This window comes from Pinus tabuliformis, chromosome 5_2 (assembly GCF_031772625.1).
Source record: "Pinus tabuliformis cultivar Carrire ecotype Pingquan chromosome 5_2, CPIR1, whole genome shotgun sequence".
In the NCBI taxonomy this organism is placed as follows: domain Eukaryota; kingdom Viridiplantae; phylum Streptophyta; class Pinopsida; order Pinales; family Pinaceae; genus Pinus; species Pinus tabuliformis.
In genome coordinates this window covers 51,818,937-51,833,493 of record NC_142306.1, presented here as the reverse complement: position 1 = coordinate 51,833,493, position 14,557 = coordinate 51,818,937, and positions in this window count along the sequence as shown.

The following is a 14,557-nucleotide window of genomic DNA, read 5'->3' as shown; positions in this document are numbered from 1 at the left end:
GATATACTATTGCTACACGACTTCATCGTGTCATGAATTGATTTGCACAAACCTTCACTTCTTTGTCTTTGTATTGCAACAAAATTCTACTTCACACTTTTCCAATTAATCATATAAACTCCCAATTATCAGTATTTATATTAGCAACAATACCTGTCAAACCAATCAATGTATTCCTAAACCAAACCAATTATAGCTCCCTCTTTCCGGTTGAGGTGGATGAAATTATTCTCAACCAATGTCAAATCAAGCTTATCGTCAAGTGATCAACAAAATATTTCATGATATATTGTATGAGCTTGTTGCCATTTCTGCCTCCACACTTCTGCTATATATTCTTTTTAGAAACCATACCATATTCCAAATACTATTGATATTACGTCAAATTATCAGACTTTCCAATCTATATATAATCTCAAGACATATTCTTCATGTCCACTCTTGTTGCTATCTCCCTTTGAATTTAATGTTTACTTCCGTCACATTACTTTAGCAATCAATAATAGTGTTTTCATAAGTTTTGCTAGTAATATGTTTTGCTGCCATATATCAAACAACCATCTTGGCTATCTTTTTCAACTATCTAACCAAGACATATCATTCTTTTTGTTATTAACTTTCTACCTAAGTATATCACTGCTCTATATGCATCATGTTCTTCCTCCAACTCCCTCTAAAGGTATGAGTCTCCTTATGAGATAGTTGACCACAAAAACTTCTTCTAGAGCATGTTATCCTCAAGTTACTTGTTCTTTGGATATGTTGTTCATCAAATATAGGATGATGAGATTCCTCATTTTGTGATAAGGGTAGCCTCTTCCATGCTGCTCCCTAACTGTTCTTCAATGCATATTGATAGACTTCTTGATTTGTTTGTAGAATAGACTCCTGCTATGTTCCTTTGATTCTTCTATTCAGATGTTAGATTCTGCTATGTTAAAGCTTGAAACAATATATCATGTTGTAGAGACTTCTATAATGTTGCATAATGACCTCCACCCCACTAATGGTTCTGTATCTATTGTAGATCCTTGTAGTCCTTCCTTGCTAAATGGCTGCTTCTAGATCTTCATGATGAAATTTCTAAAGTGGCAGTAAAACATTGTATAATCCAAACTCGCTAGATGATATGATATTTGCTTTTAACCTTTTGTGAATATATGTAACAATGTTCCTTGCTTTATGATTTTCCATGATTCTTTAATTTTTGAATCCCAAAATCTTCTTGTACTATAACTTCTACGACGACTACTTGTAATTGTAGACAACTTTTTATGACCCAAACTATATGCATGACATTGTGAATTTCAAGCAAAACTTTCAACCTTCTAATGTAACTGCAACTTTATCTACCATCTCCTAATAAAAACAAATTACTTGCAAATTTGGTATTTTCCAATCTTCCTCAATAGTAGAGATATTGTCTTTGATCTTTGGTTTCTTCTTGGGTTCTTCATCTTTTGCAATGTGTGTTGTACTTCTCTCTTTCCACTTGTTCTTTTGTTCTTAGGATCCTTGGGAAATTCCCTTTTATAATGTCCATGTTCATTGCAACCAAAGCATTGCACTTTGGACATGTCTCAGTCTCCACGTCATTAATTGTTGTTGTTGTTATTATCTTCGACGAGGTTCAAATCTTCCAAATATTCCAAACTTCTTCCTTGATCTAGCAACAAAATCTTGAGACGTTTCATTGTTGGGTTTGGTGTCATCATTGGCTTTCAATATTGTTTCTTCTAGAACACATAGGGCCTGCAATTCATTGAATGTTGGAGTGTCTTTTCTTGAATAGATGTTGGTCGCAAAACTGCTCTAGTATGAAGGTAGAACATTGAGTACACAAGTAGTTAATTCAGAATCAGATATGACTTCTCCAAGCCCTTGAAGTTGATCTTTCATTTTCAATATTTTTACAAGGTATGAGGCCAAATCTTCATCTTTTGATATCTTTGTTCTGTAAAATTGATTCCTCAAGGATATTTTATGACCTGTAGTATTGACAAAGCATACTTTTACCAATTTGTCATAGACTTTTTCAATATAGTTAAATCTGCAACAAAGGGGATAATGTGATCTTTGATGGACTCAAAAGAGAATCCTTTGAGCCCATACTTCTCCCTTATTGTACTTGGCCACTTCTTGACCATTGCTCTTGTCTGGTGTTGGAGCCTTACCCTTAACAAAGTCAATGACATCATTTTCTTTGAGAACCAAATCAATTCTTTTCTTTCAAGCCTTGAAATTAGAGGCTCCATTAGGTTTCTTGCCTTCCTTATAGATATATTCCATTTGAGTAGGAACTTGAGATAAAGAATATAATAGAGTACTTACTTGTCAAAGGAGAATATGCTGCTATGATGATGATGCTTCCAAGAGTTTCCAAGAGTGTCCTGGAGTGGTGGCTGCTGCAATGATTCCTTCAATGACAAATGATTAGTGAGTAGGACTTCTACGAGCCTTCAATACTGTAAGAATAGAGAGATAATTGTTGCAAATGTCTTCTTCAAAAATGAATGATGATTGCTGGAAATACGATGATTCGTGGGTCTCATCCTTTGCCTACTGCAAGAATTTCTTCAAGTCTAGTTGTAGCAAATTGTGTCCTCCAATGTGATGTAAATGTGTCTTAAGAGTGAGATTATTGTTGTAGAGATGCCTTCAAATGTGCCAATAAAAGTGATCTTCAAGTTGCCTTCTCTTAACTTGATAATTACTTGTGAATGCTTATTGGATTATTATTAGGTTTAGCTTCTCTTCATCAAGAAATTACCAAAAAGAATACAAAATATGAAGATCACAAGAGACAAGGAAGACAAAAATGTAGGCTCCAAGCCAGGGAAAAACCCTACAAGGGGGGGAACCCAAGAAACTCCTCTTCTTATAGAATCATATCAAAGTGAGATATTCAAGACCCAAAAACCAAGACCAATGTTGTTACAAAACCCCCAATTCAACCCTCCATCGTGTCTTTATTTTATCAAGTCAACAAAGTAAATGCTAGTAAATTCTCTCAAAATCTAGTAAAACTCTAAATTTTCGGACCTGCTGTAGTTCTGAAATTTTCGGTCTGTTGCAGCTCTACAATTTCACACATGTGAACAAAATAGGGTAGACAAGTATGGTTTTATCTCTCCTTTCACCTTTGCTCTCTCTCTTCTTTGACTTTTGCTCTTTCTTCCTTCACTTTCACTAGGTTTTCTTCTTCTCTTGGCACAAAAATCAAAGTGATGAGTTGTTGTCCAAATGAGGTCAAATTGCACTGTATTTATAGCTGTCTAGGAGGTCAAATAGGTGCCTTTCTATGCCAAATTGTCCAAGAGGGCCAACTTAGTTCGTGGATGACAAATTGACTCTTTTTGACTCAAAATAAATAAATAAAATTTCATAGAAGTCCAAATGGGACTTTGAATCAAGTATATTTGTTTGGCTCCTGAAAATTTTTATTTTGACTCAAATAACCCCACAAGCATGAAGAACATGCCTTGACTAGAAATGAAACAATAATAATGAATGTAATAAATATTTCAATAGTACATTTAAATTACATCATGAAGACCGCATTTGTTACATTTCCAACAAGTTTATCCTTCGTCCTAATGAAAAGATAGAATTAACCTTTTCCTAGGGTGTATGGAGGAGATCAAATAATTGGACAAAAGCTTGTGCCTTATATTAGAGATTGAATCTAGCAAAAGAGCAAAGATTCAAAACATAACTATCTTGAGATACTCCGAAATAGTCATTCAAATCTTACGAATGAAATCACTTCCAAAACACCTTCACTTAAAGGCTATTGGAAAAAATATATTGGAACTTCTATCAAGATTCAAAAAATAGGAAATATATCATATTTTCAGGGAACATAATCATCTACCTTGACTCGTTAGCCAATGAGTAAGTTGGTCTATTCCATGGGGAATTGGATTACAAATTTCTACTAAAATATATTTAATTCCATGATTAAAAACTAAAAAATTTAAAGTATAATGCTCCCCATGTTGGAAAGTGCCAAATGGCACCTTCTAAAAATCAAATCCATGCAAAGTGGGGAAGTTATAAGGTGGAGATAAGATGGACCAGAGGTTTCCAACCCTCTGCTAGGTACATAGAGTTTATGATGCTAAGTGAAATAGTAAGAGCTAGAAGGAGGTATGCTCCCATGACATCGAGTCAACAATATGAGGTAGCAATGACAACTAGAGTGAAGGTTGACACAAGTACATTCATGTTTTGGCATGCCCACATTACTATGTGAGAGGAGATCTGTTAAGTTTCCATTATACCTTAGTAATTTGTATTCCTAGAAAATTATTAAATAAAATTCTGGATTGCTTAAAAATAAAATCAATTGTATTTAACTTCTGAAAAATAATTTGCAGCAGAAAAATAAAAAATAGAGAGATTAATCACATCACAGTAGTAAGTATACACCCATAACAATTTTCCTTCTTTAAAATTCTTGGGAAAATATGGGCTTAGACCCATAGAGAAAATGCATAGAAAAATGCACTGCTAGAACTAGGAAAACCAACCCAAGGAATTCAACCCACCAAAAAATCGACCTCCTGAAGAATTCAACTCTGTAGAAATTTCCCCCATGACATGAGAAAATAGTTCCTCTCTTTTATTCCTTGTACAACCCTTTTTCAATCAAGGAAATTGACCCGTTGGATAAATCAACTTCATTTGCGCTTTAGCTACTCGACTTCTCGATTTCCTAAACTCAGCCTCTTGGAATTACTTCCGAAATTTCCCTGCACTCTTCATCCCTTCTCTTCAGTCTAGATAAGCCTCTCGCTATTGAGAAAATTGCTTACTCCCCTTGAGAAAATTTCTCTCTCAATGTTGCGTAGTTGTGTTGTATCTTCACCTATCCATTAGGCTTCTTTTATAACTTCATCCTGACAATTCCCTAACTGTTGGGTGTGTGTTTTATTCTCTCCATGACTAGCCCCAGGCATGAAGCCGACGGGTTAGAGGGGGGTGGACAGCCCCCCCTTTGTTGCGCCCGATTCAGCGGGGGGTTCACAGGGATTTCACACATGGTTTTGGGCGTGATGGTTTTTTGCATGGATTTCACACATGATTTTGGGCATGATGGTTTTCTACCCATGGTATTTTGTAGATCTGGTCAAAGGAACTACGATTATGTTCTAATCCAGGGTTAATGGTTTGGGTTTTATGGATGCTTCAACATGTATATATATGTATTGTAACATTGAAAGGAATATAATGAAAAATCAATTTGGTAGTCTCGATTTTGGGATCCAGGGGAAAATCTTTGTATATATCTGTTTTATGTTTTATGCTCTCGCCATTGTTTATTTTATGTTTTTAAGAATTCGTTTGCAAGTAATTTCTGTACAGGGTTAAAACCTACATTTGGTATCAGAGCTGTTTTGGCTTCAAGGGGATGCCTTTGCTGTTGAGGGGTTTTGAGCGGGCCTTGGTAGACCTTGTTCAGTGGGAGATCTACGAGATTGATTCTTGCAATGTAAGAAGATGGCGAGTAGTGGACAGATAGAGATCGAGAAACTTTATGGTCAGAGTTTTGAGTTGTGGAAACTCAAGATCGAGGATCTATGGGTGGATAATATCAGTGGATTATGGTAGATCCAGGTACTAAACGAACGACAATGTGTGATGAATACTGGAAGAAGTTCGATCAGAAAGAAAAGATCGCAATACGGTTGTGTATCTCGGATTCAGTATTGTTGAATGTATCAAGGGAAGCTTTTGCAAAGGCTTTGTGGGACAAGTTAGGGACTTTGTACCAATCTAAGTCTCTAGTGAATTAAATGTTCCAATGGAAAAAGTTATATAACCTAAGGATGAAGGATGGAGACTTGGTGATAGAGCATCTAAACGCCTTTAATACTGTGGTAAGCCAATTGTTGTCTGTTGATATTAAAATTCTAGATGAAGATAAGTGCATTAGTTTGCTGTGTTCTCTACTAGATTTGTGGGATAGTTTGGTTGTTGGAATAGGTAGCAATACAACTACCTTGTAGTGTGATGAAATAGTCTCATCCTTGCTGTCAGAGGAGATGAGACGAAAAAATATGGAGGGTCAGAATGGTGATGCCTTGTCTGTACGAGGAAGGTCCCAGTACATAAACAAAAATGAGTCCTTGAGTGGGATATCTAAATCTAGAAGCAGATCTAAATCTCCAAGAAAACCTGTAAAGGTGTGGTGGAAATGTGGAAAGGAAGGGAACTTCAAAAATGACTATAAATCTAAAGCTCACGACAAAGGAAAGGGATCTGATGATGCTTCTTATTCAGGGGCAAAATCCAGCTCAGATGAAGGTGGGGATGTGTACATGGCTTTTTCTTCATGTACACATGTAGATCATGAGATATAGTTGATTAACTCAGGTGCATCCTTTCACTTCACTCCCCATAGGAAGTGGTTCTGTGAGTATGAGAAATATGATGGTGGTGATGTCTTCTCAGGGGATGATAGGAAGGCTAGAATCATCAGACGTAGAAAAGTCAAGCTGAATTTGCAAGGTGGAAGGATTATAACACTTCTGGGTGTTCTACATATTCCTGCATTGACCAGAAATCTGATTTTTGTAAGCAAGATGGATGATGCAGGTGTAAAAACAGTGTTCAATAAATATACTTGCAAGATGGTTCGGGGAGCAGTGGTATTGATGTGGGGAGTTTGGATTGGAACTTTGTACAAGCTTTTGGGTAACACTGTTATTGATGGGTGCAACAATTCTGTGGTTCCTGAAAGTGGAGAAAAACATCTAGTGGTCTTTAGAGAAAAGACCATGCTATGACATATTGGAGAGAAGAGCCTTTGAATACTTCATGGTAATGGTATAGTAGAAGGTATGTCTACTTTCTCTTTGGATTTCGATTTATGTGAACATTATGTATATGGGAAGCACAATCGGGTGAGTTTCCCCTTTGCTACTAATGGGCTTCTAAATTAGACATAAATTAAGGCCCATGCCTCTAAATTAAACATAAATTAAGGCCTATGACCATCCTTCAACACATTAAACCTCTCTTATTGCATTAGATAATGTATTTTTAACTTTAATATATTCATTAGGAAGGTTTATGAATAATTGCATCTTTGTGCCTAATATTATTTATTTTTGTGGAATATTATGAGAATATTGGGTAGATTATGAAGATTTGGAAGAGGAGATAATTTAGGGACTTGCTCCCTACTATAGGAGGATCAATAATAAATAATAAATAAACAAGATATTATGGAATTATGGCACATATTGTGGAACTCCAATGATTGAGAAAATCTAGAAATGTGTTCCCTGCCATTTAATGTAGATTCCTAGTATTGGGGACCAGATCCACTAACCAAGGGATTTTGGTGCGGAAAGCTTCCTCCATTCATAGGGAATGATTCCTAATCATTTTGTATAAGTACCAAGTCGAATTTGCCTTTAGGGATATATTAACATTAGTGTTCTTCTCGAGAGAAATCATATTTTTGCAGTTCCATTATATTTTCTTGCAGGGATGTAATTGTATTGATGAAAATAATGAAGATTGGTGTCATGTTCAACTTCTAAATCTTGTTCTCTTCCATAGATCTCTGATTTTTCTTGGGCTTGGTCATCCTAGGAGCCTCAGAGCCCTTTTGTATCATTTTCTTTCCTTCTTTTCACTTCTTATTCGCATGCATCTCTTGTTTTTATTTCTTCTACTTTTGCATTTAGCATTAATGATTTCTTGTTGTAGGATTGAGTTAAATGGTTAATGTAAGTTCTTTTGCAGGATCACAAGCATCATTTCATCATTGGAAAATCTTTGGAAGGTCATAGTAATCATTGAGCTACTTGAATTAACTTTCTTATTCCCAAATCTAGATTTCTGGAACTCCTTTGCGGAAAAGAACAATAAATTTCTGTTTTTTAGAGCATGCTAACGAGATTCAATCAAGTTGGTTACACTTGCATTAGATCACAAAAAAATTCTAGTTCATAACAAAAATTACCCCACTGCATTTGCACTTGATTAGATTATGTAGTTTTTAGATTTACTAGCTTAGTAGTTCTCGAATTTCTGGATTTTTCACTAGTAATGTTTTTCTATTTTTTAACATGGGTTAACAGAGGCATTTTTGAGTGATTCCACCTGGACTGGGGACCTAAGACATCCTAGTCAATAAAAAAAATTGTCCCATTCAGTTTGGATTTGATTTTCTTGGTCATTCAATGAATTACAATTTCATATAGTAAATCTGTAACATCCTGTAGTAAATCAGGGGATCTTGTAGGAAATCTTGTAGCATCCTGTAGTAAATCAGGGGATCTTGTAGGAAATCTTGTAGCATCCTGTAGGAAAGCCTGTTTTGAGCCCGAATTGAGAAAAATCATCATTGAAGTTGGGACTAGGCCTCTACTTGACCTCCATGCCATCAAGACCATTTTAACCCTCTTGCTTCACACTTGTCTCCGCTGCCAAATATCGAGGATAGATTAGCATTTGCATTTATAAAGCAAAAAGATTTTAAAAAATGAGCTCTTTCATATTTACACATGCACACATCAGTTAGTACTCTCTAGATCATATTTCATGCTCATTTAGTTTAAATAATCACATGTGATAAATAGGGTTAATCTAGGTTTTTCACATTTAGTTCATGATCTTTATGCAATTATAATAGGTTTCTTTCCTTGTACTTTCTTTCTTGCAATAGGTTAAGGTTCCATTTCGAACATTTCATTTTCTGCAATTAGTTTATGATTTGACTTTAGTAAATGCACTCCATTACATCATGAAAACAAAGGAAGGACACATTGTATGCTGCACATATAATGCCGATACCTCTTAAGTTTGTACGAACCCCGGGTTGATAATTAAAGTCGGTAGCCTTAGGAGTTGCAACACTAAGGCTCATCACTTTTTGGCACCATTGCCAGGGAGGTGTCAAAGTATGCATTGTTTTCTTCCCTAGTGGATTCATTTATTTTTACTTTGTGAAAAAAACAAAAAACATTTGCATTAGGCATATTTAATTTCAAAAGAAGAAAACTGCATTTCATTATAGTTTTCATTCAATCATAAAAACAAAAAAATCTCCAACACGAACCCACCCCCCTCATTTGATCACGTGACGTAGTAAGAGCCACATAACCATTTACTTTTGCAGGTAGAAGAAGAAGATGAAAAAGAATGTAGAAGAAATGGACGGAGAAGATAACGATCAGGAAGATCCTCTCGGATTCCCTATTCAAGATATTGATATCAATGTGCACATGAAGAACCTCCCTCCATCTTTTCTCGCAAAACTTAATGGTCTAAGGTAAGAGGATATGGAAACCTTTCTCTTTGAATTTTAAATTGTTTGTAGATCTTATGGTTACTTATTAAAAACTCAAAAATTGAGATTGTTTCCGGTAATATTGAAGGATAGAGCTCTTAAATGGTTCATGAGTTTAGAGACTAATTCAATAAGATCATGGAATGATACAAAAAAGATATTTCTAGAAAAATATAACGATCATGATCTTAAAGAAGAAATTTTTAGAATGAATCAAAGAGAAGACGAGAGCCTTGAGGATCTAATAGAAAGGTTCATGTATAGTGTTAAGAGGGAAAAACAACATCATTTAGGATTTGACACACTAAAAACCCTCTTACTTAGAACAATTAGGGATGAATCCATTAATCTCCTTGATCTCATGAGTAAAGGTGATGTATACCAATTATCATTTGAAGAATTTTATGAAACATGCAAACACATATCAAGAGGAAGGGAAAAAGTAGGTAAATTAGCGTCAAGATTGGTAAGTCAAGCTAAACTTGGAAATTTTCTTGATAACATTAAAACAGATATTCTTAGCAATTTAAGTGAACACGTAGAAATGTTAAGAATACAAAATGAGCAAAAATAAGATGTTGATATTCGTTTTGTCCATGCATAATCACATGATGTTAAATGTTGCTCCTGATTACCAAGGTTGAAGGAAGTTCACGAAGAGGACAATGGAGCAAGTCAATTGCCAATGCAGTTATGTTATGTAGCTCCAAGAGGACCATGGAAGCCTAGTCAACCTAGTATGATGCAAGAGCCTAATTCACAATTTCAAGGTTATGCATATCCACGTCAAAGTAATTGGAAACACCCTTTCCTTGGCAACATGGGCCATCTCAACCCCAAAACCAATCTTGGCAACAAGGTTGGCAAGGAACTTTTGGGAGCCATCCACAATATCCTCAATATTTTCCTCAATATCCTCCATCCCCAACTCTATGTTGTCACTACCATTCATCTCATCCACAACCACAACCCCAACCACATCCATCTCAAATATCCACTCCCACTCAACTACCTGTACTAACCATTTCCAAACCCACACATTGGAGTAGCTCAACCCACTTACAATGTTGAGGTACAACACTTTCAAACATCTTCTCTTGAGATCAATGGTATTCATCATAGCTTAGGAAGAGTATTGCAAAAAAGAGATTATCTTGATATCATTGAAGGACCACATCCAGAAGAAGAAGATTCAAATGAGAAGACCACAAAATCATGGGTTGCACTTGATGAAGAGTAGACATCAAAATCAGAGATCGAGAGAGCTCCCTCATGGTTACCATCAAATCCTCCATGTATTCAAGAAAACAATCAACAAAAAGAGGAATATTTGAAGGTCATGGTAGAAGAAGACATGAAGAATGATCTAGATCAGCAAAAGGACCAGGGACATCACAACTATATTGAAATGTGGTTCCAAACAGTCACTAAGTTGCAACAATACTCTCTTCTTCAATTGTGCTTGTATTCATCAAAGTCAAAGCATTTGATCACTCAAATTCAGGTACCTATAAAAACATACATTCCAAGCCTACACATTAGTTTTTCTATCATCTTGATGTGGACATGGTTCCATTGGAAGTATTCTTATACTTGAAAGTGATTTTGTTTTTCCAGTAGAGTAGGGTAAAAAAAAAAAGAAAAAAAAGAGAAAAAAGTAAAATCTCAGGTGAAAACCTCCTTTGAGGTGCCTAAGACTGACTCATTGATTGAAAACCTCCATGAGGCGGTCAATGGGTTAAAAAAAAGAGAAAAAAGAAAAAGATCCTATGTGAAAACCTCATTTGAGGTGCCTAGGCAGACCTACTAGTTGAAAACCTCATTGAGGCCGCTAGTAGGCCTTAAAAAAAAGAAAAAAAAACTTTGCTCCATGCATGTCTTTGATGAATTCATTTACTCTCCAACATCTGCAAGCAAAAAAAGAAGAAGAAAAAACAAGTTGGTACCACAAGAAAAAATTGGTCAAACCTAGTCAAAAGAAGTCCAATTTTGACTTTCTCCTCCTTTGCTCAAATGATCCAACAAGGCCAAGGCCATGCCAATCCATCAGCCTCATCTATTTCTATCGTCCACCCATCATTCTCAAGCTTTTCCCATTCAATTTGCTTGTTTTCATAAAATACTACAGGAAGGCTCTGTTTTACTACAGAAAACAAAAATACATAGAGCAGAAATTTGTTTTTTCCATAACTTGAAAACCATGCATCCATTTGCCAAGCTGTTTCAGGGGAGATGCATATGGATGATGGTAACATGCTCAAGCAATTTCAACAAATTCCAGTGCACAATTTTCAAGAAATCAACCTCCATCACCTACAGCCTTTTTTTCTATTTTCTGGATATCCTTTTATCCATTTAAAAAGTTGTTTCACGGGGAGATGCATATGGATGATGGTAACATTCCCAAGCAATTTCAGCGAATTCCAGTGCACAGTTTCCAAGAAATCAGCCTCCATCATATTTAGCCATTTTTAGTTTTTCTCGAGATCCGTGCGTCCATTGACCAATTTATTTTTATGGAGAGGTGTATAATGATGATTGAAACATGATCAAAAAGTTTCAAGACAATCCATTCTACCATTTGGGAGATATGGACAAAATAAGTCGGCTACAAAAGGTTGTCCTGTAAACCTACATGATTCCCTATAAACCTACAAGATTCCCTGAAAACGTATAGGATGATCCTTTAGGAATTACAGTGGCTTGGGAATCCAAAAAAAGTAACCCTAGAGCAATGGGATGACCTTCTTATGTCAAAAAAATAAATGTCTACCTCACCAACTCATCATCATGCCTCTATCCACCATGATCACCCTTGCATTCATCCAATAAAGTCAGCTTCAACATGGAGATCCAGAGGTCAAATAAGCTCCTCCAGAGCTTAGCAACAACATTAGGATCATCAACATCACCATCCAACACCTACACATCAACATCAATTTAGCAGCAACATGCATGTCTCTCCAACAACCATCAGGTAGGTACAAGTATGCAATATTCTTGACATCTTCTCTTGAGAATATTATAGTTAGAAATTTGTTTTCAATGCATGAGAGATGAGGTTTTATAAGCCAAGGATGGGTCCGTAGTCTCAGTTGCATTCAACTAGTTAATTGCGGCTCACTCCTTCACTCATGCAATGTTGAAAAGTCAAATTTTGAAGGGTGATGATTTCAAGGAATGAGGACAACAATTAAAAAAAGAATTTTTTACAAAGGTCAAGTCACCAAAACACTCCAAGTCCTCCATCCACTTCATATCCGCTATCTATTCATCATTCATCCATCCCATTTCATTCTTGAAAAAACAAACAGAGCATCCTCTTCATTTTCACAAACCCAGACTACTCCCTTTAAGCCCTAGAATCATCATACAATCCATCTTCATCATTTCCGATCACTCCCATACAGTTAAAAGGCCTTGAAGATGTCTCCAGGAAAGGCAGAATTCTTTTTTTCTAGCATAGGAGCACCTACAGGAAAACCTACAGGATCCTACAGGATACAGAACAAGACCTACAGGATTGGCAGTGAGCAGTTTTAAAGGGGAGAAACAGAGGTTGGCTTCATCAGAGAGTGATAAGGAGTTAGGAGCTGAACTTTCCCACATTTTTCCAAGTGAAAAGGATATAGAAAAGCCTTCTATTGTGTTGAAAAAGACCGCAGTCTTGTGGAATTTTATACACATAATTTTCATTTAAAATTCCTCATCCATTAAATTTGTTATCAACCCTCCATCCATCAGAGAAAAATGACAGGGGGATTTGATAAGAGGGAACACATCAACACAGTGAGGATTCATCAACACCATCATGTACTAGAGATATTCACAAGGCACAATTGGATGGATTTCTTTAAAAAATTGATGGGATATGATGATGAAGTGGCCAAAGACTTTGCTTATTTCCTCATTCTACTAACTAGGACCCATGCCACTGTTGTGGTGAAAGGCCTCTCTATAGAACTCACCCTTGAAATCATAGGCATAATCACCACCCTTCCATTATGGATACCTTGGAGAAATGAGGATAAAGGTAATATCCAAATTGCAAAGAAGAAATTAGTTTTAGAAGGAGAGGAGTCAATGGAAGACCTTGCCAAACTGAAAAATATTCAAGAACCCATCTTGAATAAGGGGAAGAAGGCAAGCTAATGGTCTCAAGAAACAACATTTTTTCTTTGCACAATTATGTTTTTGGGCTTGTCCTTACAAAACCTATAGCCAAGATTCTTAATGCACAAGAGAGAGGCCACCAGGGCCATGAATGAGGCACGATGAGGTCACTAAGTTGCTCAGAGGATTAGCAACACTTTCAACAGGGGGGTATGACGGGCTTCTAAATTAGACATAAATTAAGGGCTATGACCATCCTTCGGCACATTAAACCTCTCTTATTGCATTAGATAATGTATTTTTAATTTTAATATATTCATTACGAAGATTTATGAATAATTGCATATTTGTGCATAATATTATTTATTTTTGTGGAATATTATAAGAATACTGGGTAGATTATGAAGATCTGGAGGAGATAATTTAGGGACTTTCTGCCTACTACAGGAGGATCAATACTAAATAATAAATCAACAAGATATTATGGAATTATGGCACAGATTGTGGAGCTCCAATGATTGAGAAAATCTAGGAATGTGTTCCTTGCCATTTAATGCAGATTCCTAGTATTGGGGACCAGATCAACTAATCAAGAGGTTTTGGTGGGGAAATATTCCTCCATTCACAGGGAATGATTCCTTATCATTTTGTATACGTAACAAGTTAAATTTTCCTCTAGGGATATATTTTCATTAGTGTTATTCTAGAGAGAACTCATATTTTTGTAGCTCCATTGTATTTTCTTGCAAGGATGTAATTGTATTTACGAAAATAATGAAGATTGGTGTCATGTTCAGCTTCTAAATCTTGTTCTCCTCCATAGGTCTCTAAGTTTCCTTGGGTTTGATTATCCCAAGAGCCTCAGAGCCATTTTTAATCATTTTCTTTCCTTCTTTTCATTTCTTATTCCCATGCATCTCTTGTTTTTATTTCCTTCTACTTTTGCATTTAGCATTAATGATTTATTGTTTTAGGATTGAGTTAAATGGTTAATGTAAGTTATTTTGCAGGATCACAAGCATCATTTCATCCTTGGAAAATCTTTGGAAGGTCATAGTAATCATTGAGCTACTTGGATTAACTTTCTTATTCCCAAATCTAGATTTCTCGAACTCCTTTGTGGCAAAGAACAATAAA